Genomic DNA, 24,312 nt, shown 5'->3' on the forward strand with positions numbered 1-24,312 from the left:
GCAGACTAATTCTCTGCTGACATGAAGACAGATTCTCTGTTACGGGACCTCCCTCCTCTGCCTGGGTGCTGGGCCTAAATATATGCCAATGGACTGTTGCAGTGGTGGCTGACGTGAAGCCTCATTCTCTGCTATGACATGCAGACTGATTCTCTGCTGACATGAAGCCAGATTCTCTGTTACGGGACCTCTCTCCTCTGCCTGTGTGTGTGCTGGGCCTAAATATATGCCAATGGACTGTTGCAGTGGTGGCTGACGTGAAGCCTCATTCTCTGCTATGACATGCAGACTGATTCTCTGCTGACATGAAGCCAGATTCTCTGTTACGGGACCTCTCTCCTCTGCCTGTGTGTGTGCTGGGCCTAAATATATGCCAATGGACTGTTGCAGTGGTGGCTGACGTGAAGCCTCATTCTCTGCTATGACATGCAGACTAATTCTCTGCTGACATGAAGACAGATTCTCTGTTACGGGACCTCCCTCCTCTGCCTGGGTGCTGGGCCTAAATATATGCCAATGGACTGTTGCAGTGGTGGCTGACGTGAAGCCTCATTCTCTGCTATGACATGCAGACTAATTCTCTGCTGACATGAAGACAGATTCTCTGTTACGGGACCTCTCTCCTCTGCCTGGGTGCCGGGGCCTAAATATCTGAGAATGGACTGTTCCAGTGGTGGGTGACGGGAAGCCAGATTCTCTGCTATGGAACCTCTCTCCAATTGATTTTGGTTAATTTTTATTTATTTAATTTTTATTTTAATTCATTTCCCTATCCACATTTGTTTGCAGGGGATTTACCTACATGTTGCTGCCTTTTGCAGCCCTCTAGCTCTTTCCTGGGCTGTTTTACAGCCTTTTTAGTGCCGAAAAGTTCGGGTCCCCATTGACTTCAATGGGGTTCGGGTTCGGGACGAAGTTCGGATCGGGTTCGGATCCCGAACCCGAACATTTCCGGGATGTTCGGCCGAACTTCTCGAACCCGAACATCCAGGTGTTCGCTCAACTCTAATGGTAAGGCTTAAAACTAAAATCTCTTTTTAACTTATTGAAAACCTGTCATCTCGAAATGCAATCTGCAGACAGCATGTTCTATAGCAGGAGAATATCTGTAAAGAATAAATCAAAGCAACTGGACTTACTGTAGATTTCTTGAAAACGTTTCACTCGTTCTTCCAACGAGCTTTCTCAATTCTGGGTGACTGTACAAGAATTCTCTGGGAATAACGAACTAGTTGGAAGAACAAATGAAACGTTTTCAAGAAATCTACATTAAGTCCAGTTGCTTTGATTTATTCTTTACAGATATACCATGACCTGTATAAATGAGAACCTTCACAGACAGAGAGCAGGAGAAGTTGTGCAACTCAACATCAAAGCTCACCCAGGGGTGTATCTATCACAAGGCAAACAGGGCATTTGCCTAGGGCGGCACTTGCCAATGGGGCAGCAAAATGCCTTGTTTGCGTAGTGATAGTTACACAATATGCTAAATATTTTGTTTGCCCCTTGTCCGATCCGATCCTTCACTATGCGAGCGGCATCCCCGCGACGCATAGTGAAGGAGTTGAAAGACTTACTTCCTCCTCCTCCTGACTTCCTCCCGACCACCCCTGCCTTTTGTGTCTGCGCGTTGCCGTCATGACGTCACACAGAGGTGGAGTCACAGGCTGGAAATGCTAGGGTGAGCCTTATCTCCTTCAAGTGCAGAAAGGATCCTGCACACGGTCACCGTGAACACTGAGGCCAGGCTCCGGCCACCAATGCACTGATCCCTGCTGCTGCCTCAAAAACTGTAAGTACTTAAATTACAGTAATTCACAAAAAATCTATTACTTAGTTGTTTTATGGGGTAAGGGGGTTAGGACCCGTTGGGTGGTTAGAGGGGGGAGAATTAGGGAGGGGTTAATACTGTACTATCTCTAGCTTCACCTTGTTTAAAAAAAAAAAGTCATCTGTAAAATACATTTGTGTTAGAAGTTGTGCTTTTTTAATTTTTAGAATAATGATACAGCCATTTTATTTAATGTATTTGTATCATGTGGACTGACCATGTGCTAATTCAAACAATTTGATTGTCTGTGATCAATATAGTATAGTTGACCTGGATGACTGATCTTTGTAAAGTGGTTGAATTTACACTTTATATTATTATATGTAAAGATTCTCTTAAAATAATAGATGCAAGATTTGGTACAGAAAACACAAAATATTGGCCTTCGTTATTCACTTTTAAATACAGAAAGGAAGATGTGAAGCTAACAGGAAAGAGTGGAGCCTAAAGAGGAAGGGGAGGGGGTTACAGAGGAAGGGGTTTGGTCTTGACAGGAAGGGGTGGGTGACATTTATATTAGGGGGTGTCCGAGTTTAGTCTCGCCTAGCGCAGCACAAAACCAAGATACACTACTGAGCTCACCAATGTGGAATATATGCAGGCACTGGAATGCTGCTTAGTGAGGCCTGCCTCCCTAACTCGCTGAGCAACCATGCAAATAGAGGCTACCCATCCTAGTCACATTATAGGATGGGTTGCTTGATTCCACTTAAATAATTCCCCAGGAAATCCTTTAACTAGTTCTCAAGTTGAAGGAGGAGTCTCTGCTCTATGAGATACTTATCTCAGTTTTCAGCTAGGTTCCCTGATGGGACAAAGTGTAAACAAAAGGCCTGATAATAATGAATCTCAATCCTGTAGAGAGAAAGGGACTGACAATTTGTACATGCCTATAGCCTTTAAAGGGAACCTGTCACCGGGATTTTGTGTATCGAGCTGAGGACATGGGTTGCTAGATGGCTGCTAGCACATCCACAATACCCAGTCCCCATAGCTCTGTGTGCTTTTATTGTGTAAAAAAAAAAACGATTTGATACATATGCAAATTAACCTGAGATGAGTCCTGTCCCTGACTCATCTCACATACAGGACTCATCTCAGGTTAATTTGCATATGTATCAAATCCATTTTTTTTACACAATAAAAGCACACAGAGCTAAGGGGACTGGGTATTGCGGATGTGCTAGCGGCCATTTAGCAATCCATGTCCTCAGCTCTATACACAAAATCCCAGTGACAGGTTCCCTTTAAGTCCTGGACAACCCTATTATCAGGTCTGTGTGGCTTAAAAACCTTTAACGCTGTGGAATTTGTAGTTTGACACCAAGCAACCGGCCTTTTATTATTGAATGGGTTGTGAACACATTTCCCTACTGCTGGAGGAGCCACTCAATTCATGAAACAGATAAAGTTGTATCTCCCGTTAGAATTGTGTCATGAGAGTCTCAACTTTATCTCATAGTTGCAAACTTGAAAATCATTCCAACTCCTTCCATAGCACACTCTTCGAGAACATCATATAAATACTGCACATGCCTACGTTTACAGCTTTAGGCCAATGTAAGTAGTAATCTTTTCCTATAAAAGCACTGTGAAGCCATGCATTCATTTTCTTACCTTGTAGTATAAATATACCATATGTACACATACAGTTTTAAAAAGTCAATAGTTTCATCTTGTTCTGCGTCTTCATAATTCCTTATATTACAGCAGGATGGTTTATAGCAGCTGTCAGAAGTAGGATTACATTATTCACAAAGCTAAACATTTTCACAAAACTCTCTAAACAGAGGTGCCCAGGAATACGCACTTCTTTGCCTTGGTTCCAACATGGCCCCCATGTGATTGCTAATGTCGCCCCATACAAAGCATTGTTATTAGACTGGCAGGATCTAAATCCCTCCCCGCTCTCCTCAGTCATAAGCAGGAATCTACAGCCCATTTAAAGAACTGGCGTATAATATCCTGAGCATCACAGCTGGCAGAGAAATTGTTCTGGGCAGGTGCACGCTGTAAATAGAATGAGCACTTAGGCCCTAATTTATCAGGACTCGCATATGCTACTCTGTTCTTGATAGGGCCTCCCGTGTGTTTAATAATTGTTTAAAACCATATAAAACAACACATGAACATAATGCAACACAGTATAACCACATATGAGCTTATATTAATAATAATCTCTGAAAATCCATACATTTATCTTTTTAGATAGAGTCCTCTTGTGTATTTATTGCATGAGAAATTGGCAGGCGATACTACTAATTCATTCTGAGTGACAGCACATCCGTCATAGATCCTAGAAATACTCTGAGCTGCGAGAGTCACAATACACATTTTATTTGACTAGAGATGCAGGATGCACACAAGTGGCATACTAGTGACCACTGTACAAAACTTGCTTCTGAATCTGTCATGCAAGTCTGTAAGTAGCCATGGCCTTATTGTTATTAAAGTGCAAAGTCCTCACAGCAAGCATTAATGCCACTGTTCTGTGCCCTGTATATCCCAAAGGTTGTATATAGAAAGTGGGAAGTTGCTAGGCAGGGCTGGCACCACCCCTTCCTCTCTAGGAGGAAATTAGTTCAGTCTAGTGTAAGTCCAGTTTTAAACTAGCGATACAATGTTCCACTATGCTATTTCGGCAGAGGAACAGGCTGCTACAGTTCATTGCATCCGGCATGGCCAGAAACTGCAGGAGCACTGCCAGACCCCATTAACTATAATGGGACCCAGCAGGGATCTGTCCTGTTTCTGGCATTAGTGCAAGATCCGGCTGGACAAATACTGCTATGCTGGATACAATGAACTCCGGTAGGCTGTTCCTCTACAGGAACATTCTGCTGGAACATTTTAGTGCTAGTGTGAAACTAGACTAAGCTGTGGATGAGTAGGCATCATAGAGCAGAGCTGACAGCCAAACCTCTCACTCTGTGGACCTTGTGGGACAGAAGGCAGCAGAAATACAATGGACATGTTGCACTAAACCTAATCTCATCATTGACTCACACTTTGGGGAACACTGGCTTGCACCTCAAAACCTAACATCAACAAAAGAGCCCTTCTCATCACTGCACAACCCAGGGAGCGACATAGGAAGGAATACCATCATGAGTTTAACTACTCCTAGGGCCGCTTTTACCATTAGCATCTCGTCTCAGGCAGCGGCTGATCTGCCTCTGAGGGGGATGCAGTGTACGACAGGGCACAGGAGGCTATGGTTCCCACCCACACCGTCTGGCCTAGTAGGACTCAGGCCACTAGGCATGAGGTCTATGAGGCAGTAGAATGGAGCAGGAAGTCGTGATGACAGGCAACAGACATTTGTCACCATGTGATCGTGCTGGGGCATTATAGTACAGGGACTACCGGGGAAGAACATTATGCATATACCACCACTATAGGTGGCATTATAGTATGGGGGGACTACAAGGGGGGAAAGCTTTATACATATACCGCCACTACAGGGGGACTATGGAGAGGGGCATTAGATATACTATTACTACAGGGGGGTATTATACTATGGGAGGTGAGAGCATTACACATGCTAGCACTACAAGGGGCCATTATACTACAGGGGACAAGCAGACTACGAGGGCTGAGAGCATTATACATACTAGCACTACAGGGGGCATTAACAGGGAAGGAGTTATTAAAATACAGGCCAGACCAGTAAAGAGGGCATTCTAATACAGGGGGCATTATAATACAGACCTACAGGAGATATTACACATATGGGCACTACTGGGAGCATATTATAACTATAAGGGGCACTGCAGCTTTATAAATCCCAGGGCTACTACAGGGAACAATATACATAGTGGGTCCACTATAGGGGGCTTTATTACTACTGGGGGTGTATAGGGGTGCCTTATAGAGGGCCTTATTACTGCTGGGGGCACCATAGGGAGACCTTATTTCTACTAAGTGCCCTATGAGGACATTATTATTAGGCAAAATATGGAGGGCATTACTAGTAATGGGGTTGCTATTGGGGGTATTGTGGGTAGCACTATTACTATTGAGGGCAGCCTGGCTGGACTATTACTATGGGGGGGGGGGGGGGGACTATCTGTATGGCACTGTTATTTCTGCAGTATAGTATTTGAGGGCATTGGGGAGCACAGCACATTATTTTGGGGGAGGCAGCAGGATAACACCAGGAGAGAGAGGATGATGAAATGAGGACCCTAAGATGTCTCTGTGGTAAAAGAAGTTGTTACGGCGGTCTGATCTCTGAATGTAGAAGACAAGGAAAGCAAAGGCATCACTGGATCTTATAGGTATGTGGTGCTGTAATATCCTATATGTTTCATATGTAACCACTGCAAAGAAAGCAGTGGGTCTAGTGGATGCTGTGACTGTCAATTACAAGCAGGGACTCGCAGCAGCAGGCACTAGTGCTGATTCTTCTGAGGTGAAGTGGACTACAAATCCCACGAGCACTTGCTCCTCCCTGCAGCCAATAGCAGGGGGACCAGGGGGAAAGGCTAAGGAAGGAAGAGGAACAGCAGACATCTGAGAGACAGCAGCATGGCTAGGAGATCTCCACAAACAGAAGTGTGCCCTGTTTTTGTGCAGACAGCACATCTCAGGCGGCTCCTGTGTTTCCTGTATGAGAAGAGAAAGCTAATCTCCTGCATTAACCCTACTGCACAGTCCCGATAAGCCCTGTGTTTCCAGTGTAAGAAGGGAAAGCTCAGCTTCTGCATTACCACTACAGCCAAGCCTGCATCCAAGGAGGATCTTGCCCATGACTCCACTGCCATCCAAGCTTCTGAATGCTGCATCCCCCAGCTGGTTCCCAGACAATAATAAGTGCACAAACATTAGCGGGCCCACGTTTGCTGCAACTGGGCCCCAATGTTCGGATTAGGTTAATTACTAGATAATAGAGTATAGTAAGCTGAGTGCTAGGAGTAGATAGCTGGAAAGTGCGTACTGTCTTCCAAAGGAGAGTGTGTATGATCACCATCACTGCTTACTGTTACAGATAGCCCACCCCCTGCAATCTTATTGCATTATCTTTATGTTCTTCACCATTGTTCACCCTTTCTAAAACAACCGAGGGGCTTCCCAAAGGAGTGTTAAAGCGAAGGCACTGCTGAGATCGACAGAGACAGACGGCATGGGAATTTTCACAGAGGGAGAAGTGTACATGTGGTGTGAAAAGACTAGTACTGCTGAAGAATATAGTTTTGCAATGTGTGGTGAACTCCTCCATGTGTCTGATGATAACATACTGCAGATTGTGAATGGGCTTAATTTGATTGTCTACTCTAAATGAAGAGTGGGAGAAAATGTCAGCTGCGCTAATAGTGACAGAAAGGGTTTACAGAGAGAATACTTCCCATCTGTTATATCTGTGCCCCCAGAACATGGACAGAAGTGGAAGATCATATGGCCTATATGACCAAAAGCAACTTTGCCTGAAGATCCATGCATTCGGGATAGGAGGCCTAGTAGGTGTCTACCTCCTACTCCACCTTGTGCCAAGTCCGAGAAGACCTCTGCTACTGCTGATGTACTGGCAAGTTAGTCAGTTTGCATAGATGCTTCCTGAGGGAAGCTACCGCCGTCTGAGTGCTTTCTCAGGTGTCACCCCCTACCACAGCAGAAGAAGGATATGGAACATGGATAGATGTTGCCCTGCAGTATCTAGAAAAGTGACAGTGTACTGATGCTATGAGGAAGCAGAGAATAGTGGAGAGTTTGAAGGGTCTGACTATGGAAGTGGTCCAGGCTGCATGGCGGAGTAAGCTCCAAGCAACTTACCAAGACTATATGGCTGCTCTTGAGGATTCTTTTGGGTCCCCAGAGGATGCCGTGGACCTGCTCTATAAGCTCCGTACTACCTATCAAGATCCTGGCGAGAAGATGTATCTTTACAGATTAGACAAACTGGTTCACAGGAGATTAGCCCTGGAGATGATGACCAGTGCAACTTTGATCAAGTACTACACGGTGCTCTGACTTATGATCCTATTGCTCAAAGACTGAGGTGCTGTGATAAAGAGAAGATCTCCCTTTCATTCTCTCAACTACTTAAAGGGGTTGTCTCATTATGGACAATGGGGGCATATCGCTAGGATATGTCCTCATTGTCTTATAGGTGCGGGTCCCACCGCTGGGACCCAGACCTACATCGGGAATGGAGCCCCACAAGTGAAGGAGGCCGCATTGCACATGCGCAGCTGCCCTCCATTCATTTTCTATGGGGCCGGCGAAAATAGCCAAGCGCTGGCTCGTCTATTTCCATTGGGCCCCATAGAAATGAAATGAGTCCTACAGCCACCAGTGTGGGGCTCCGTTCCCGATATATGTGCGGGTCCTGCACCTATAAGACAATGGGGGCATATCCTAGCGTTGCTGGGACCCGCACCTATAACACAATGGGGGCATATCCTAGCGATATGCCCCCATTGTCCATGATGAGAGAACCCCTTTAAGGAAGTGCGACAAGAGGAAGCTACTATGGCAGCCAGGGAGCTAAAATCCACGATTGGCTGCTGTTGCTCTAGAGTCTAAATCATAGTGTTGAGAGGAGAAGCTTCTGAAAATCATTGAGAAGCAGGGGGAGCAGATTTCACACCTCAAGCCATTTCACACCTCAGTCCCGAGACCTCATGCCCCTTTTTACCGACCAGCGGACCACCCCTACAGATGGATCTTCCTGTTCAGCCTTCTCTATTTGGTCTCCGGTCAGTTGAGGCAGGGATTACTAAGCATTCACCTGAGTAAGCTGGCAAAACAGGGATGGAAGGGCTTCTGCTAAAACCCCTAAGAAACTGATGCAATAAAGTATCAATATCCTTCTGGAGATATGGTCTCCAGTACTGAGCACAATACTCCAAATGAGGTCTCACTAGGGCTCTGTAGAGCGGCATGAGCACCCCCCCTCTTTCTACTGGCAATTCCTCTCCCTATACACCCAAGCATTCTGCTAGCATTTCCTGCTGCTCTGTGACATTGTCTGCCTACCTTTAAGTCTTCTGAAATAATGATCCCTAAGTCCCTTTCCTCAGACACTGAGGTTAGAACTGTATCACTGATTTTATATTTTGCTCTTGGGTTTTTATGCCCCAGGTGCATTATCTTGCACTTATCAACATTAACCGCCTCCGGACCGCCTAACGCAGATGTGCGGTCCAGAGGCGGCAGCTCTGCACAGAGTGACACATATACGCGTCATCTCGCGAGGGCCGAGATTTCCTGTGAGCGCACGCGCGCTCACAGGAACAAAAGGTAAGCGAGTGGATCTCCAGCCTGCCAGCGGCGATCGCTCGCTGGCAGGCTGGAGATGTGATTTTTTTTTAACCCCTAACAGGTATATTAGACGCTGTTTTGATAACAGCGTCTAATATACCTGCTACCTGGTCCTCTGGTGGTCCCTTTTGTTTGGATCGACCACCAGAGGACACAGGCAGCTCAGTAAAGTCGCACCAAACACCACACTACACCCCCCCCGTCACTTATTAACCCCTTATGAACCCCTGATCACCCATGATCACCCCATATAAACTCCCTGATCACCCCCCTGTCAGGCTCCGTTCAGACGTCTGTATGATTTTTACGGATCCACGGATACATGGATCGGATCCGCAAAACACATACGGACGTCTGAATGGAGCCTTACAGGGGGGTGATCAATGACAGGCGGGTGATCACCCATATAGATTCCCTGATCACCCCCTGTCATTGATCACCCCCCTGTCATTGATCACCCCCTGTAAGGCTCCATTCAGACGTCTGTATGATTTTTACGGATCCATGGATACATGGATCGGATCCGCAAAACACATGCGGACGTCTGAATGGAGCCTTATAGGGGGGTGATCAATGACAGAGGGGTGATCACCCATATACACTCCCTGATCACCCCCTGTCATTGATAACCCCCCTGTAAGGCTCCATTCAGACGTCCGCATGTGTTTTGCGGATCCGATCCATGTATCCATGGATCCGTAAAAATCATACGGACGTCTGAATGGAGCCTTACAGGGGGGTGATCAATGACAGGGGGGTGATCACCCATATACACTCCCTGATCACCCCCTGTCATTGATCACCCCCCTGTAAGGCTCCATTCAGACGTCCGCATGTGTTTTGCGGATCCGATCCATGTATCCATGGATCCGTAAAAATCATACGGACGTCTGAATGGAGCCTTACAGGGGGGTGATCAATGACAGGGGGGTGATCACCCATATACACTCCCTGATCACCCCCCTGTCATTGATCACCCCCCTGTAAGGCTCCATTCAGACGTCCGCATGTGTTTTGCGGATCCGATCCATGGATCCGTAAAAATCATACGGACGTCTGAATGGAGCCTTACCAGGGGGGTGATCAATGACAGGGGGGTGATCAGGGAGTCTATATGGGTGATCACCCCCCTGTCATTGATCACCCCCCTGTAAGGCTCCATTCAGACATTTTTTTGGCCCAAGTTAGCGGAAATATATATATTTTTTTTGTTTGTTTTTTCCACTATATTCCACTAACTTGTGTCAAAAAATAAAATCTCACATGAACTCACCATACCCCTCACGGAATTCAAATGCGTAAACATTTTTAGACATTTATATTCCAGACTTCTTCTCACGCTTTAGGGCCCCTAAAAAGCCAGGGCAGTATAAATACCCCACATGTGACCCCATTTCGGAAAGAAGACACCCCAAGGTATTCCTTGAGGGGCATATCGAGTCCATGAAAGATTGAAATTTTTGTCCTAAGTTAGCGGAAAGTGAGACTTTGTGAGAAAAAAAACAAAAATAAAATCAATTTCCGCTAACTTATGCAAAAAATAAAAAAATTCTATGAACTCGCCAGGCCCCTCATTGAATACCTTGGGGTGTCTTCTTTCCAAAGTGGGGTATTTATAATGCCCTGGCTTTTTAGGGGCCCGAAAGTGTGAGAAGAAGTCTGGGATCCAAATGTCAAAAAATGCCCTCCTAAAAGGAATTTGGGCACCTTTGCGCATCTAGGCTGCAAAAAAGTGTCACACATCTGGTATCGCCGTACTCAGGAGAAGTTGGGGAATGTGTTTTGGGGTGTCATTTTACATATTCCCATGCTGGGTGAGAAAAATATCTTGGTCAAATGCCAACTTTGTATAAAAAAAATGGGAAAAGTTGTCTTTTGCCAAGATATTTCTCTCACCCAGCATGGGTATATGTAAAATGACACCCCAAAACACATTCCCCAACTTCTCCTGAGTACGGCGATACCAGATGTGTGACACTTTTTTGCAGCCAAGGTGGGCAAAGGGGCACACATTCCAAAGTGCACCTTTCGGATTTCGCAGGCCATTTTTTACACATTTTGATTGCAAGGTACTTCTCACACATTTGGGCCCCTAAATTGCCAGGGCAGTATAACTACGCCACAAGTGACCCCATTTTGGAAAGAAGACACCCCAAGGTATTCCGTGAAGGGCACAGCGAGTTCCTAGAATTTTTTATTTTTTGTCACAAGTTAGCGGAAAATGATGATTTTTCTTTTTTTTTTCTTTTTTCCTTACAAAGTCTCATATTACACTAACTTGCGACAAAAAATAAAAAATTCTAGGAACTCGCCATGCCCCTCACGGAATACCTTGGGGTGTCTTCTTTCCAAAATGGGGTCACTTGTGGCATAGTTATACTGCCCTGGCAATTTAGGGGCCCAAATGTGTGAGAAGAACTTTGCAATCAAAATGTGTAAAAAATGGCCTGTGAAATCCGAAAGGTGCACTTTGGAATATGTGCCCCTTTGCCCATCTTGGCTGCAAAAAAAGTGTCACACATCTGGTATCGCCGTACTCAGGAGAAGTTGGGGAATGTGTTTTGGGGTGTCATTTTACATATACCCATGCTGGGTGAGAAAAATATCTTGGTCAAATGCCAACTTTGTATAAAAAAATTAGAAAAGTTGTCTTTTGCCAAGATATTTCTCTCACCCAGCATGGGTATATGTAAAATGACACCCCAAAACACATTCCCCAACTCCTCCTGAGTACGGCGATACCAGATGTGTGACACTTTTTTGCAGCCAAGGTGGGCAAAGGGGCACATATTCCAAAGTGCACCTTTCGGATTTCGCAGGCCATTTTTTACACATTTTGATTGCAAAGTACTTCTCACATATTTGGGCCCCTAAATTGTCAGGGCAGTATAACTACCCCACAAGTGACCCCATTTTGGAAAGAAGACACCCCAAGGTATTCCGTGAGGGGCATGGCGAGTTCCTAGAATTTATTATTTTTTGTTCGCAAGTTAGTGGAATATGAGACTTTGTAAGAAAAAAATAAATAAATAAAAAATCATCATTTTCCGCTAACTTGTGACAAAAAATAAAAAGTTCTATGAACTCACTATGCCCATCAGCGAATACCTTAGGGTGTCTACTTTCCGAAATGGGGTCATTTGTGGGGTTTTTCTACTGTCTGGGCATTGTAGAACCTCAGGAATCATGACAGGTGCTCAGAAAATCAGAGTTGCTTCAAAAAGTGGAAATTCACATTTTTGTACCATAGTTTGTAAACGCTATAACTTTTACCCAAACCATTTTTTATTTTTTTTGCCCAAACATTTTTTTTTATCAAAGACATGTAGAACAATAAATTTAGCGAAAAATTTATATATGGATGTCGTTTCTTTTACAAAATTTTACAGCTGAAAGTGAAAAATGTCATTTTTTTGCAAAAAAATCGTTAAATTTAGATTAATAACAAAAAAAGTAAAAATGTCAGCAGCAATAAAATACCACCAAATGAAAGCTCTATTAGTGAGAAGAAAAGGAGGTAAAATTCATTTGGGTGATAAGTTGCATGACCGAGCGATAAACGGTGAAAGTAGTGTAGTGCAGAAGTGTAAAAAGTGGCCTGGTCATTAAGGGGGTTTCAGCTAGCGGGGTTGAAGTGGTTAAAGTTTAGTTGCCAGATTTTTGACAATTCCTCTAGTTTTCCTAAATCCTTTTCCATTTGGTGTATCCCTCCAGGAACATCAATCCTGTTACAAATCTTTGTGTCATCAGCAAAAAGACACACCTTACCATCGAGGCCTTCTGCAATTTCGCTGATAAAGATATTAAACAGATCCCTGAGGTACCCCACTGGTAACAACACCAGTGTTTCCCAACCAGTGTGCCTCCAGCCAAAGGCTGTCCAGGCATGCTGGGAGTTGTAGTTTTGCAACAGCTGGAGGCACACTGGTTGGGAAACACTGAACAAGAACATGGTCTGAATATACTCCATTGACAACAACCCTCTGTTGTATGTCCCTCAGCCACTGCCTAATCTATTCAACAATATGGGAGTCCAAGCTCAAAGACTGCACTTTATTGATAAGCCTTCTATGTGGGACAGTATCAAAAGACTTACTAAAGTCTAGATAAGCAATGTCTACTGCCCCTCTGCCATCTATTATTTTAGTCACCCAATCAAAAGAATCAATAAGATTAGTTTGACATGATCTCCCTGAAGTAAACCCATGCTGTTTTTCATCTTTCAATCCATGGGATTTTAGATGTTCCACAATCCTCTCCTTAAGTATGATTTCCATTAATTTCCCTACTATTGATGTCAGGCTTACTGGCCTATTCCTCCCTACTATCTTTCTTGTGAATGGGCACAACATTTGCTAATTTCCAATCTTTTGGGATGACTCCTGTTACCAGTGATTGGTTAAATAAATCTGTTATTGTCCATATTGCAATATCAAGCCAGCAAAGGAGGCAATATGGACAATCACAATACATTAGTAAGTGCCTCTACATGATAAATGTCATCTGCTGAAGTGAGACAACCCTCTTTAAGAAGTGGTGCGAGCAACAAAGACTGTGGACATAACTTGTCTGAGAGACTTATGGACTAACTTCGGACTACATCCCACGGTGGAATCTTATAGTGGTGCATTGTAAATACAGAATTCAATTGAGAGTGAGAAAGTGCAGAAAGCAGCAAAAGAAATTTTGCACCCTTATGTCTGGATGCTTGAGCTTGATAGAAAAATACAGATACAGGAAGATTAACTCAGAGAGAAAACAGCTTGATCTGTTTACTACCTTCTCAGCTGGTGAAAAAGTAAGACCTGTGGAAACTGCAAAACTGTATAAGTTGTATATATATAACTGATCTGCTGGTGACAACCACCGTGAGTACTGTATTGAAACATTATTTGCCAGTAAAAGTATTATTCTACTGGTAAACCAGCCTCACCATTGCCTCACACCTCAGAGAACCATGCCTTATACTTCAGAATTTATCTACAGCAAGGACACCCAAAGCCACAGAGTGCCTCGAAGGGAAGATGAGGTGTGCCATTCCCATCACCGTATGGCCCCAGGGAGTGCCAGAGTGAGGACCACCACTGTGAGTAATCACTACCACCATGATTGTTACCATCACTCCTGTTCTCCACTCCTCTCCCCTCTTCTGGGCTTGCTGCACATTGACTGTTTACTCTCTAAAAACTCCATAAAAATAGAATACAAAAAGAGGAAAAACTGTTAATTAAAAAGTCAAACGGTCTAGTATTTGTTATAAAGTAATATAGTGAAAACACGTGAGTGGTCTTCACTTGCTCTTGAAAAGTCTTATTCACACAGTATTTGGTCAGTGATTGTGAGGGAAACACACAGAACATATGCAAATCTTTCCATTACATCTTATCTCTGTATAGGCTTCACTCCTGATTTTGGTTAACAACCACTAATAGAAATCACTCGTCAAAACTGACAACCACTAATATAAACCACTGGCCAAATACTGACATGTGAACTCACCCTAACTGCAGAACTAGTCTGCCATAGACGTTCAATAGCTGTTGGTCAACAGCAATCTGTCCTGACTCCACCATACATATACACATTCAGTTCAGCCTAATATGTATGTGTATTCAATGGGGAAAGGGAAGAAAGCCGCTGCCAGACACGTCTGATGGCAGCTCATCTCCCAGGAGACAAAAGGATCAGCCCAAAACATTCCCTTTGCACTATCCTTCTCTCCTGACATGTTTAGTCGGAGAAGGGTTGGGAGCTCCTCTATTAAACTATTGGCCGAACCCACCATTCTTGGATGATTTGGCCAACAATAAATCAAAGTGTATGGGAGTGTTAAGACACATTATTCCATTACCAGTCACATTCATTTAAAGGGGATATTACTAAGGCAAGATGAGGCTAATCCTGACCATCAGGTGGCTGGAAAACAGTGGAGTGGCCCAACACTTGCTGTTTCATTAGCTACCATTTTAGTGCATGGGAGCTACATAAACAGCGTAGCACAGCAAGCTACCGTATGTTTCGCCCTATAAGACGCACCTACCCATAAGATGCACCTAGGTTTTTGAGGAGGAAAATAAGAAAACAAATGTTTTGAACTAATGGTGGTCTGTGGATGACACCATTATGGGGGATCTGTGGATGAAACAGTTATGGAGGGGCTCTGTGGATGACACTGTTATAGAGGGGATCTGTGGATGACACTGTTATAGAGGGGATCTGTGGATGACACTGTTATAGAGGGGATCTGTGGATGACACTGTTATGGAGGGGGTCTGTGGATGACAATGTTATGGGGGATCTGTGGATGGCACTGTTATGGGGGATCTGTGGATGGCACTGTTATGGGAGGGGGATCTGTGGATGGCACTGTTATGGGAGGGGGATCTGTGGATGATCATGCTATGGGGGGATCTGTGGATGACCATACTATGGGGGGGGGGGATCTGTGGATGACATTATATAGCATCTTATGCTATATGTGTCATCCACAGATCCCCCCATAACAGTGTCCCCCAATACCCCGGGCCCTGCCGCTCACGGCAGTATAATATCTAAACAGTAATCCTTAACCTCGAGTACGGTAACTTTAACTTTAAAGCAGCACTATCCTGTTTAGTACCTTACAATCAAGCTCCCGTAGCAGGCAGAGCGGCCAGCAGCGTAACATCACTCACTCACGTCACGCACCTGCTCCGCCTGCTTCAATCATAAAGTGGGAGGAGCAGGCGGGTGACGTGAGTAAGTGACGTTACGCCGCTGCCCGCTCTGCCCGTTACTGGAGATTGATTGTAAGATAGTAAACAAAATAGCGCTGCTTTAAAGTTACTCGAGGTTAAGGATTACTGTATTAGATATGTATACTGTTGTGAGTGGCGGGGCCCAGTGTAAGAGTACAGTTACTGCCGCGAGTTGCCGGCCTCCAGCCCCTCTTTCCTCCCCGCTGATACATCGCTGCGCTGTGCAGCATCCCAGCTGGCAATGTATCAGTGTTAGCGATGTAAAAATGGCAGCATTCACCCCATAAGACGCATTGCCATTTTCCCTCTACTTTTGGGGAAGGGGGGGGGGGGGGGGAATACGGGTATTTAGTTTCCTTAACTCAGAAATACCTTTCTGTGCTACACTATTTACTGCAATGGGAGCTACTAAAACAGCAAGCGCTGGCCTAGTCCCTGGTGGTCAGGGTTTAGTCTAATCTAACCTTAGTAATGGCGGGATGAGACAATCCCCTTAAGTTTTTTTTTCTCATGGCAAATCACAACAGTTGACATAATCAGTCATGTTCAGTCAAATTTATTTCAGATTATTTTTTTGTGACCAAAATAATGTCGTTTATTTCTCATACATATACAAGTGTAACAAAGGAACATCTAAATTCCATATTTTACCATCACTTAACTCGATGGAGCAACATTTCCCAATGATCATTTGGATCAGGTAGAGAACAGATCCATTAAGGACAGAAGTATGACACGTGAAATTAGGTTTATATACTTGTGTTCAAAATAATAGCAGTCAGACATCACTAACCTGATCAATCACTGTTTTTGGCAAATAATTTACTAGCAGGTGTAGTAAAGTAATATAAATCCATTTGACATGCATGCTGCTGATTCTGTGTAATGCACAATTGAAGGGGCATGTTCAAAATAATAGCAGTGTGAAGTTCAATTAGCGAGGTAATTCATTCTTCGAAGAACAGGTGGCAATTATTGCCCTTATTTAAGGAAGGAAGGCAGCAAATGTTGTACATGCTGGTTACAGTGCATTTCTCTCTGAAATTCTGAGGAAAATGGGTCATTCCAGAGATTGTTCAGAAGAACAGTGTACCTTGATTAAAAAGTTGATTGGAGAAGGGAAAACATATAAAGAAGCGCAGAAAATGATAGGCTGCTCAGCTAAAATGATTGCAACCAAAAACTGAAAGACATGAAAGAAAGCGAAAAACTACCATTCAAATGGATAGAAGAATAGCCCATATGGCAAGGAGTCAGCCAACAATCAGTTTCAGGAAGATCAAAGAAGGTCTAAAGTTACCTGTGAGTACTGTTAAAATTAGAAGACGCTTAAGTGAAGCCAAGCTATCTGCAGGAAGCCCCTGCAAAGTCCCACTGTGCTGAAGAGGTTACAATTTGCCAAAGAGCACATTACTTGGCCTAAAGAGAAATTGCGCAACATTTTGTGGACTGATGAAAGTAAGATTGTTCTTTTTGGGTCTAGTGGCCGGAAACAGTTAGTCAGACGACCCCCAAACACTGAATTCAAACCACAGTACACTGTGAAGACAGTGAAGCATGGTGGGGCAGGCATCATGATATGGGGATGTTTCTCATACTATGGTGTTGGGCCTATTTATCGCATACCAGGGATCATGGATCAGTTTGAATACATCAGAATACTTGAAGAGGTCATGCTGCCTTATGCTGAAGAGACCCAAGACATAGAGAAGAACTGTGGAATCTAGTCCAATCATCCTGGGCTGGCATACCTGTTCACAGGTGCCAGAAGTTGGTTGACTCCATGCAACACAGATGTACAGCAGTTCTCAGAAACACTGGTTATACAACTAAATATTAGTGAAGTGATTCAAAGGAAAGCAACATCTTCAAACATTTTTCAGTTTATATAATGAATGTTTGAGTTTGTAAAGAAGAATACAAACACTGCTATTTTTTGAACAGTCTAATATTCACTTTTGTTCAATTTTTTTTTTAGAGGAACAACACAAATTTGATATATTTTTCTTTCTGTTCCAAAATTAAAACATGATGTGTAGTGTTCCCAATGCATTTGTGTGTATGGAAATAAAAAGCTATTAGAACGATTTTGAGCTTTATTCACTTTTTTAAACACACTGCTATTATTTTGAACGCAACTGTATATGGTACCTATCCGGAACATTTTGAAATTAGAAGACTGTGACTGCTCTGTTATTTGTAAATGATTACTAAAACATTTGTACCTACAGGATTTTAGATATAAATCTGGCCCTAGGCCAGTATGCACTGTATAAACAGTTTAGTCTCTTGTGACACGTGAGAATGAAACTTACTTCACTAACAAACTACACAAGCTCCTTCCACTGGCAATAGGCATTAGGTCTGTGAAACATGTATAGCCTATTTCAAATTCAGATCAGATACAAAGTTGGCCTGGTGATAAAGGAAGGATTGATAGTTTTCTATCCACTTCTGTATTTCAAAACTGCAAAAAAAATATATAAAAACGGCAACCTAAGTTTTATTTAGACTTGTTCCTCATTAGTAGGTAGTCAGTTTACCGTTAAACTTCTCTGGATCATAAGCATTTTTGAACACTTGAAGTCATTAGGCCAAAGCTAAACTCGCATGAATAAGTTAAACATTTGAATAATAATTTTTTGGCCACTTCAATGCTGAGCCATCTTCTATAACCCTTTAAAGCTTGTGCTAAGCTGCTGTCAATTAGGGCAGCATAGTGTAGCCACAGACCTGGTGATTTCAGCTGTCTGTTACTTCTGTGCTAGCACTAGGGCTGCATCACTCACCTAGCTTCTCCCTGGTGCCCCATGCTGCAGCTTGATTGCTAGGTCTCTTTCTGTGCGTGCATTAATGACTATTCATTGAACCCCTCCCTACAGCACTGCCAGGGTTAATTTCCCTTTTTGCTCTGCGTTCAGCTGTTTGACTAATAAGCTTATCATTCCTCCTATATATGCAGGGCAGTTTGTTCCGCCCCTTGGCTAAGCAATCCTTTAGATTCCTTTTGGTTTCACATGCTTGCTAGGCACTGCAAAAGAGATATATTCCATTTGTCTGTCTGTGTACTGACTTCTGGCTTTTTCCTAGATTCTGATTTTCAGCTGCCTGATCTGACCTGTGCACCATAATGACCCTAAGCTTTCTGCCCTGACCTCTGGACTGTTTCACGGTTTTGCATGTATTCTGCCTGCCATGACCACTGCCTGTTTCCTCACTACATGTATTACCTGATAACTCAGTGCTTGGCACCTGTGTCTTTGACTCCAGTGGGTCAGCAGTGAGCCACACCAAGTAGCAGCCTGGTGCCTCCCCTGCAGCAAAGGTTTATCCTGTCAGTATGATAAAGGTACTGACTGCCAGCTCAAAAGCAACACACAACTGAAATCAGTGGGTCTGTCACTATACTATGCAACCATAATTTTTTTTTACCTCATGGCTTGGCTTGCACTAAGCATGCAGTTATGTCAAGGTGATCGTGTAGGCACAGAAATTGCAGCAAAAAAATTGCACTGGTTGTCCAGAGATAGAGGGCTTCCTCTGTTGCCATTGGCCCCCACACAAATGCCGCTGCAGAATGATGATGGGTTGCATGGCATTTGGAATCCTAAGAAAGCCCCCCAGGCCTGCCATGGTTGTATGCCTAATAGCACATGCTACGGACATGTTCTAATAGATTGGCAGTCAATTTTACCCTGACAGGCAATAATGCTTTAGTATACAGTGTGTACCAAAGCATTACTTCAGTGACTGGATTGTAAAGTCCCCTAGAGCAACTACAAAATGTATTGTATAAATAATAATAAAATGTAGTAAAAAATTGACACAGTAAATAAAAAATATTTTGTCCATAAAACGTGTTTGTGTTTTGTCAGTCTTCACCCCCCCCCCCCACACACACACACAGTATCATCAAAATTGTCAAGACACATATAAGAAAGTTGACATTATTTAACTGAGTGAACAATGTAATAAAAACATGCAAAATCCATTGTACATTTGCTCCCACATCACATAAAAAAGTTAATCAATAATGCCTATGTACCATATAATGGAACCAATGAAACCCATATCTTTGCCTGCAAAATCAAGCCAACCACCACATACAGTTACATTGGAGTAAAAATAAATAAGATTCTTATTTATAAATATGACTCTTGAAATGTAGCAACATAAAAATGCAAGATGTAGGGTGCACCACATTAGTCGTGTGATCATTCATCAAGCACCACTAGCAGTTTATAGTTTCCCAGCTTTTAGGGTCTTTATTTCTCATTTTCCGCTGCTGTATATACCCATAAATGTTTCTATTTACAAAATGAAATGTCCCACAAAGAAGAAGCAGTCATGTGGCTAGATTGATGGGGAAAAAAAGTCCTGGCTCTTGGAATGCAGTGACAAAACTTTGTGAGAAAGTAGTAAAACATAAAAAAAAACTACTATATAAATTTGGTATGACTGTAAAAGTAACAAGTACACACTGAACAGCGCACATTTGAAATGCAAAATCAACGGAGGAATGTTTTTTTTTCCTATTATACTCAGAACGAGTTAATAAAAGTTTTTAACCTAAAAAACAATACCTTATATGATCCCCAAAATAGTGTAATTGATATATACAATTGATCCTGCAACCAGCAAGCCCTTATATGGCTACATCAACAGAAAATTAAAAAATGTTATGGCTCTAAAAATGCAGAAAGCCAAATTCCTGTTTAACAGTCCTGTCGGCCTAAATGTTAAAACAGCTGAATTCATTTTTCCATCACATTATACACTGTTCATTCCTATGGTTACGACCAGCAATCCAGCAGGAATGGCCATGTTTGCACATTATAGGAAAAAGCACTAGCCTATGTACGGTCCCACGGTCCAAGCCACCACAGAGGCCAGCTCTTTTTCCTATAGTGTGCAAGCATAACCACCACTGATGGACTGCAGGGTGGTCATAACCATGGAAACAAGCAGTGTATAATGTGATGGAAAAATGAATCCAGCTGGCAAAAAAAGCAATAAGGATAATAACAATACATTAGTAAATGTCTTGTATTCACTTTGTCTACATGATAAATGGAATTTGCTGAAGTGAGAAAACCCCTTTAAATAGTTTAAATTTTCACACAACTTTGAATAAATCAATATTACAGATGACTATAAGGAGGAGTGAGTTGCAATAGGAGAGACACGGAGACAGAGGCTGGGGCAGCTTATAGGAGGTGTTATATCTCACCCCAAGTGCTTTATTCAAATCATTATTATTCAGTACTTCTCAATAATGTCCTACATGGTGATATACAGTATATACGAAAAGTCTTCAGACTCTTTACATTTTTTCACATTTTGCTATGTTCCTGCCTTGTATTAAATAAAATAAAATTTCCCACATCAATCTGCACTTAATACCTAATAATGAGAAAGTGAAAAGCTTTTAGAAATATTTGCAAATATATTAACAATGAAAAACTAAAATTAAAATGTTGCATGGACCTAAGGCCTCAAGCACACGGCCGTTGTGCGGCTGTTCCGTGCATTGGGGACCGCAATTTGCGGTCCCCAATGCATGGGCCATGTCCGTGGGGCGGCCAGGACAGATCAAGACCCATTGAACTTAAATGAGTCCATGATCCGCACCGCTAAAAAATAGAACATGTTCTATTTTTTTGCGGTGTGTAGGCACTGACATAAACACCACGGAAGCACTCTGTAGTCCTTCCATGCCTCCGTTCCGGACAGCAGTCAAGTGAATAGGTCTACATCCGTGATGCGGGGAGAACACGGCCAGTGTCCGCATATTGCAGACCCTCTGTTTGCGGGCCGCAATACAGCCACGGCTGGGCAACGGCTGTGTGCATCAGGCCTAAGCATGCCTTTGCTACACTTGAAATTTAGCACAAAATGTTAGTAAAGTCAAAGGGCCTGAAGACTTTCAGAACAAACTGTAATAGTGGACATCGTATGGGAAACATGATTGCAGCTAGTCTCCAGCCACTAGTTCATGGAGAAGTGGAAGTTTTTGGGGATGTGTTTTGTGCTGCTGGCAGTATTTTGTGATGGACTGTGGTATTTGGCTCTGTTGGGGTGGTATAATGTGCCACAATATGGTATTGCTGGCCCTGCCTTCCATAAATTTAGACCAGACTACGAAATGAGGCCACTTTTAGTATTTTTTCCACGGCCACTAAGTTCCCAGTCCACCCCAGATCAGCACACACGCAACATTGCAGGCCATGAAGGGCAGTCATAGCACCTGTTACTTTGGATGTGACTGTAAGGTAGAACTCATGCATTAGGCTATCAAGGAGACATCCGCACATCCACACACAATGCTGCTGCCGAGGGAAAGCTCCAGTTACAGTCCCACAACACTCTCAGAACCACACTGCAAACTTCTAGCATCCTGGCCTTTAATGGCAACACAGCAAAGCGGTACACAGAGAGTGTGGGAATGTTTAGAGCAGCAAGGAACGACTTACTAAATTTAAGATTCAATACACATAAAAATACAGTGCTAAAAGTCTTCGTGTGCACTCAGTGAGGATTTCCCTCCATACTTGAATTCTCTGAAGGTACTTTTGTACATCAAATCTTTTTATTGAAATTTTTATGTAAAAGATTGGATAAAACTTGAATATAAAAAGGCCATTGCGTTACCGTTGCATTTTTTTTTTACGGTTTATACAGATGTTTTACTTTTAGACTTGAATTGTTAATTCTGGTATTGAAACCCAGCAGAGGATCTCAATACTGGAATGAAATGGATCTGTTTTGATTTTGCACATCAGGATGCATCCGTTCCGATAGGAAAAAAACTGATCTCTCACTAAATACATTGAAAGTCAATGGGTGACATCTGTTTTTTAGGCTCCTAAAAAACAGATCCGTCACCATTGACTTACATTGTTTTCAGTGCCGGATCCGTTTTTATGACCACACACAAAACTGCAGCTTGCAGAGGTTTTCCATTCAGAATGCATGAGAACTAAACGGAAACGATTTTTTTCCCCGGTATTCAGATCCTCTGCCAGATCTCAATATCGGAAAACAACAACGCAAGTGTGAAAGTAGCCTTATATAGGACTGCAGGTAACATCTCCCCCTGTCCCTGCTTTATCTACATTGCTGCGTCCCTCAACTTATCTTGCTGCCTCCATATCATGTAGATTGTAAGCCCTCATGGGCAGGGCCCTCTCTCCTTCTGTACAAGTTTATGCAAAGAGAAAAAAGATTTTGAAGACGAGGTATTTTGCACGAAATGTACAAAAATAGGGGGGTGGGGGTAAAGGAAATAAAAAAGACGCCAAGGGATGACCACAATATTGAAAAGAATGTGTATAAAATGTATATAAAATGGAGAGAAATAGGCAGCTCCCCAAGGACCCCCGAGAAAAAGGGGGGAAGAGAATCCGTACCAACTAGTGGACTGAAATTGGAATGAGGTTGCTGATGAGGCGGGTATCACAGGTGTCTTAATGATACCCAGGGGGCGCCACAGAGTCTCCAGTATTGGCAGTAAAACTTTGCAGTTATAGTGGAATACACTATTAAAAAGTTACACTTACTTCACCGGGGAGGAGGGCATAGGATAAAGCTCAAGACACCTATACCTCAACCTCCCCCGCCGAGGTCGCTTCAAATGATGTAGTAATAGCTTCCTGGTCCCCAAAAGGATGACACCGGGGCTCCAATATAGTTAGGAAGTCTTTTATTAATTCAGCTTGACGCGTTTCGGGAATATTTCCCTTTTTCAAGAGCATATACATATAACACAGAGACACAAACTTATATAGGGGAATACAAACACATGGTATAGGGTCATCCTCCTTAGGGGAGGGGAAAAGGTCAAAGAAATGGGGTTACTTCCTGTCCATTGTTTCATCCACTGCTTGTAGTGAGAAAAACCCGATCTCTTCCAGAGATTCCCATTTGTTTTTTGTAAAGAATTCCCAATATATTCATAAATAGGCAGTATTTAAATGCCTGTCCCTAAAAAAGTGGTAGGACCGGAAGTCAATGTGTCCTGCGTTCCACAGCAGTATTTAAATGCCTGTCCCTAAAAATAAAAAAAAAGTGGTAGGACTGGAAGTCAATGTGTCCTGCGTTCCACCGTGGAACGCAAAGGTTTCCAGTCTATATGGCATTATTGAGCTCAGTAGTGGGCTTGGGGCAGATGGAGACATGCCTCCTAGGTGTTGGTGAGTCGATGCGCTTCCATTTGTGAGCGCATCGACTGGGGCCACTAATGGTGTGGGGCTATACTTTGGAGAAAACGCTCCGATGCGTTCCACTGTGGAACGCACCAGACAGGAAGTGAACCATATCAGTTCCGATGCGTTCCACAGTGGTCTGCATCGGCTGCAAAGCGCTCCACTGCGGGAGCACAGGGGCGGATTCGAGACAAGAAAAGTACGCCCCATTCACTTGTAGGTGGGAGGGTAGATGTGTTTCATCTGTGGGTGGGCAATACTGTTCCATAGACATATA

The 24,312-nt window shown here is 43.3% G+C and overlaps 1 protein-coding gene across 4 annotated transcripts in view; it reads right to left on the minus strand.

The window, feature by feature from the left end:
* The window catches only part of PDE4C (phosphodiesterase 4C), a 1,152,632-nt gene that overhangs the window by 311,939 nt on the left and 816,381 nt on the right, over positions 1–24,312 (minus strand). Inside the window, exon 1 of one of the 4 annotated variants that reach the window (XM_044305761.1) lies at positions 3,449–3,539. The exons of the other annotated variants lie outside the window; for them this stretch is intronic. The gene's annotated coding sequence lies outside the window, so the exon portion shown is untranslated. Of the gene's footprint in view, positions 1–3,448; positions 3,540–24,312 lie in introns of those variants that run through there. 4 annotated transcript variants of the gene reach the window in all.

This window comes from Bufo gargarizans, chromosome 1, assembly GCF_014858855.1.
Source record: "Bufo gargarizans isolate SCDJY-AF-19 chromosome 1, ASM1485885v1, whole genome shotgun sequence".
Classification (NCBI taxonomy): Eukaryota; Metazoa; Chordata; class Amphibia; order Anura; family Bufonidae; genus Bufo; species Bufo gargarizans.